The 5,000-nt window shown below is 46.8% G+C and overlaps 1 protein-coding gene across 1 annotated transcript in view; it reads left to right on the top strand.

Annotated features, from left to right (window-relative positions):
• The window catches only part of LOC115123608 (TGF-beta receptor type-2-like), a 73,525-nt gene that overhangs the window by 55,851 nt on the left and 12,674 nt on the right, over positions 1-5,000 (top strand). The gene's annotated exons all lie outside the window — the stretch shown is intronic.

Genomic DNA, 5,000 nt, shown 5'->3' with positions numbered 1-5,000 from the left:
AGACTGAGGAATATGAAAAATGGACTTTGTAGTAGCTCAATTATGATTGGCTCTTCTTTAAACCCACACCAATCATATTAGCCCAACAGCGTGTGGTATTTGTTTTAGTTTTAAATCTCTGATCCGTTGTCTGTGTGTGGAGAATGACTAGCCTGTCCGACTCACAGCGTTGGGAGAATGACTAGCCTGTCCGACCCACAGCGTTGGGAGAACGACTAGCCTGTCCGACCCACAGCGTTGGGAGAACGACTAGCCTGTCCGACCCACAGCGTTGGGAGAACGACTAGCCTGTCCGACCCACAGCGTTGGGAGAACGACTAGCCTGTCCGACCCACAGCGTTGGGAGAATGACTAGCCTGTCCGACCCACAGCGTTGGGAGAATGACTAGCCTGTCCGACCCACAGCGTTGGGAGAATGACTAGCCTGTCCGACCCACAGCGTTGGGAGAATGACTAGCCTGTCCGACCCTACAGCGTTGGGAGAACGACTAGCCTGTCCGACCCACAGCGTTGGGAGAATGACTAGCCTGTCCGACCTACAGCGTTGGGAGAACGACTAGCCTGTCCGACCCACAGCGTTGGGAGAATGACTAGCCTGTCCGACCTACAGCGTTGGGAGAACGACTAGCCTGTCCGACCCACAGCGTTGGGAGAATGACTAGCCTGTCCGACCCACAGCGTTGGGAGAATGACTAGCCTGTCCGACCCACAGCGTTGGTGGTTTTCACAGCTCAATCAGCTGTTGTTCCTCCACTAACTTAACAGTTCACACTATTCCCTATATAGTACACTACTCTAGAGCACTATTCCCTATATAGTACACAACTCTAGAGCCCTATTTCCTATATAGTACACTACTCTAAAGCCCTATTCCCTATATAGTACACTACTCTAGAGCCCTATTCCCTATATAGTACACTACTCAAGAGCCCTATTCCCTATATAGTACATTACTCTAGAGCCCTATTCCCTATATAGTACATTACTCTAGAGCACTATTCCCTATATAGTACACTACTCAAGAGCCCTATTCCCTATATAGTACATTACTCTAGAGCCCTATTCCCTATATAGTACACTACTCTAGAGCACTATTCCCTATATAGTACACTACTCAAGAGCCCTATTCCCTATATAGTACACTACTCTAGAGCCCTATTCCCTATATAGTACACTACTCTAGAGCACTATTCCCTATATAGTACACTACTCTAGAGCACTATTCCCTATATAGTACACTACTCTAGAGCCCTATTCCCTATATAGTACACTACTCTAGAGCCCTATTCCCTATATAGTACACTACTCTAGAGCCCTATTCCCTATATAGTACACTACTCTAGAGCCCTATTCCCTATATAGTACACTACTCTAGAGCCCTATTCCCTATATAGTACACTACTCAAGAGCCCTATTCCCTATATAGTACACTACTCTAGAGCCCTATTCCCTACAACAGTAACTAGTAGTGTGGTGGTAGATCACCTCATACAGTAACTAGTAGTGTGGTGGTAGAGTACCTCATACAGTAACTAGTAGTGTGGTGGTAGATCACCTCATACAGTAACTAGTAGTGTGGTGGTAGATCACCTCATACAGTAACTAGTAGTGTGGTGGTAGATCACCTCATACAGTAACTAGTAGTGTCATGGTAGAGTATCTCATACAGTAACTAGTAGTGTGGTGGTAGAGTATCTCATACAGTAACTAGTAGTGTGGTGGTAGAGTATCTCATACAGTAACTAGTAGTGTGGTGGTAGATCACCTCATACAGTAACTAGTAGTGTGGTGGTAGATCACCTCATACAGTAACTAGTAGTGTGGTGGTAGAGTATCTCATACAGTAACTAGTAGTGTCATGGTAGAGTATCTCATACAGTAACTAGTAGTGTGGTGGTAGAGTATCTCATACAGTAACTAGTAGTGTGGTGGTAGATCACCTCATACAGTAACTAGTAGTGTCATGGTAGAGTATCTCATACAGTAACTAGTAGTGTGGTGGTAGAGTATCTCATACAGTAACTAGTAGTGTGGTGGTAGAGTATCTCATACAGTAACTAGTAGTGTGGTGGTAGATCACCTCATACAGTAACTAGTAGTGTGGTGGTAGATCACCTCATACAGTAACTAGTAGTGTGGTGGTAGAGTATCTCATACAGTAACTAGTAGTGTCATGGTAGAGTATCTCATACAGTAACTAGTAGTGTGGTGGTAGAGTATCTCATACAGTAACTAGTAGTGTGGTGGTAGATCACCTCATACAGTAACTAGTAGTGTCATGGTAGAGTATCTCATACAGTAACTAGTAGTGTGGTGGTAGAGTATCTCATACAGTAACTAGTAGTGTGGTGGTAGAGTATCTCATACAGTAACTAGTAGTGTGGTGGTAGATCACCTCATACAGTAACTAGTAGTGTGGTGGTAGATCACCTCATACAGTAACTAGTAGTGTGGTGGTAGAGTATCTCATACAGTAACTAGTAGTGTCATGGTAGAGTATCTCATACAGTAACTAGTAGTGTGGTGGTAGAGTATCTCAGCTCCTGCATGGCTCCCAGGAGGAGGAATCTGTGGAATGTTTACAATGTGAAGGAGACATCAGAACTATTTCCCTTCTTTGGGCAGGAGGGGAGATGACAGCCCTTCAGAGTGCTGTGAGAGTGTGAGGAAGTGAAGAGGGGAGATGGGTTGGTTTCAGCTGGCTGTGTTTGACAGCCCTTCAGAGTGTTGTGAGAGTGTGAGGAAGTGAAGAGGGGAGATGGGTTGGTTTCAGCTGGCTGTGTTTGACAGCCCTTCAGAGTGTTGTGAGAGCGTGAGGAAGTGAAGAGGGGAGATGAGTTGGTTTCAGCTGGCTGTGTTTGACAGCCCTTCAGAGTGTTGTGAGAGTGTGAGGAAGTGAAGAGGGGAGATGGGTTGGTTTCAGCTGGCTGTGTTTGACAGCCCTTCAGAGTGTTGTGAGAGCGTGAGGAAGTGAAGAGGGGAGATGAGTTGGTTTCAGCTGGCTGTGTTTGACAGCCCTTCAGAGTGTTGTGTGAGGAGTGGGAAGTGGGGTGTATGTGTGTGTGTAAACGTCAGGCCATATGTTTGAAAGGGGTTAGACAGTGTGTGCTACTCTTTAACCTGTCTGCGACCGGCATCTCTTGATGAAAACACTGATAATAGACAGATAGAAGACATTATAAATCCTCTCAGCTGCAATGAGGCTTCTCATGCTTCCTAATGCTCCTCTGAGACTTCTCAGCTTCCTAATGCTCCTCTGAGGCTTCTCAGGCTTCCTAATGCTCCTCTGAGACTTCTCAGCTTCCTAATGCTCCTCTGAGACTTCTCAGCTTCCTAATGCTCCACTGAGACTTCTCAGCTTCCTAATGCTCCTCTGAGACTTCTCAGCTTCCTAATGCTCCTCTGAGACTTCTCAGGCTTCCTAATGCTCCTCTGAGACTTCTCAGGCTTCCTAATGCTCCTCTGAGACTTCTCAGCTTCCTAATGCTCCACTGAGACTTCTCAGCTTCCTAATGCTCCTCTGAGGCTTCTCAGCATCCTAATGCTCCTCTGAGGCTTCTCAGCTTCCTAATGCTCCTCTGAGGCTTCTCAGCATCCTAATGCCACTCTGAAGCTTCTCAGCTTCCTAATGCCACTCTGAGGCTTATCAGCTTCCTAATGCCACTCTGAGGCTTCTCAGGCTTCCTAATGCTCCTCTTAGACTTCTCAGCTTCCTAATGCTTCTCTGAGGCTTCTCAGGCTTCCTAATGCCACTCTGAGGCTTCTCAGCTTCCTAATGCTCTTCTGAGACTTCTCAGCTTCCTAATGCTTCTCTGAGGCTTCTCAGGCTTCCTAATGCTCCTCTGAGACTTCTCAGGCTTCCTAATGCTTCTCTGAGGCTTCTCAGCTTCCTAATGCCACTCTGAGGCTTCTCAACTTCCTAATGCCACTCTGAGGCTTCTCAGCTTCCTAATGCCACTCTGAGGCTTCTCAGCTTCCTAATGCCACTCTGAGGCTTCTCAGGCTTCCTAATGCTCCTCTGAGACTTCTCAACTTCCTAATGCCACTCTGAGACTTCTCAACTTCCTAATGCCACTCTGAGGCTTCTCAGCTTCCTAATGCTCTTCTGAGACTTCTCAGCTTCCTAATGCTTCTCTGAGGCTTCTCAGCGTCCTAATGCCACTCTGAGGCTTCTCAGCTTCCTAATGCTCTTCTGAGACTTCTCAGCTTCCTAATGCCACTCCGAGGCTTCTCAGCTTCCTAATGCTCTTCTGAGACTTCTCAGCTTCCTAATGCTCCGCTGAGACTTCTCAGCTTCCTAATGCTCCGCTGAGGCTTCTCAGCTTCCTAATGCTCCTCTGAGGCTTCTCAGCTTCCTAATGCTTCTCTGAGGCTTCTCAGCTTCCTAATGCTCCACTGAGACTTCTCAGCTTCCTAATGCTCCACTGAGACTTCTCAGCTTCCTAATGCTTCTCTGAGACTTCTCAGCTTCCTAATGCTCCTCTGAGACTTCTCAGGCTTCCTAATGCCACTCTGAGGCTTCTCAGCTTCCTAATGCTCTTCTGAGACTTCTCAGCTTCCTAATGCTACTCTGAGGCTTCTCAGCTTCCTAATGCCACTCTGAGGCTTCTCAGCTTCCTAATGCCACTCTGAGGCTTCTCAGGCTTCCTAATGCTCATCTGAGACTTCTCAACTTCCTAATGCCACTCTGAGACTTCTCAACTTCCTAATGCCACTCTGAGGCTTCTCAGCTTCCTAATGCTCTTCTGAGACTTCTCAGCTTCCTAATGCTTCTCTGAGGCTTCTCAGCGTCCTAATGCCACTCTGAGGCTTCTCAGCTTCCTAATGCTCTTCTGAGACTTCTCAGCTTCCTAATGCTTCTCTGAGGCTTCTCAGCTTCCTAATGCTCTTCTGAGACTTCTCAGCTTCCTAATGCCACTCTGAGGCTTCTCAGCTTCCTAATGCTCTTCTGAGACTTCTCAGCGTCCTAATGCTCCTCTGAGACTTCTCAGCTTCCTAAT

The sequence above is a fragment of the Oncorhynchus nerka genome, linkage group LG14 (assembly GCF_034236695.1).
Source record: "Oncorhynchus nerka isolate Pitt River linkage group LG14, Oner_Uvic_2.0, whole genome shotgun sequence".
Taxonomy (NCBI): Eukaryota; Metazoa; Chordata; class Actinopteri; order Salmoniformes; family Salmonidae; genus Oncorhynchus; species Oncorhynchus nerka.
Note: the sequence above shows the minus strand (reverse complement) of the source record. Positions and strands in the feature narration are given on the sequence as shown.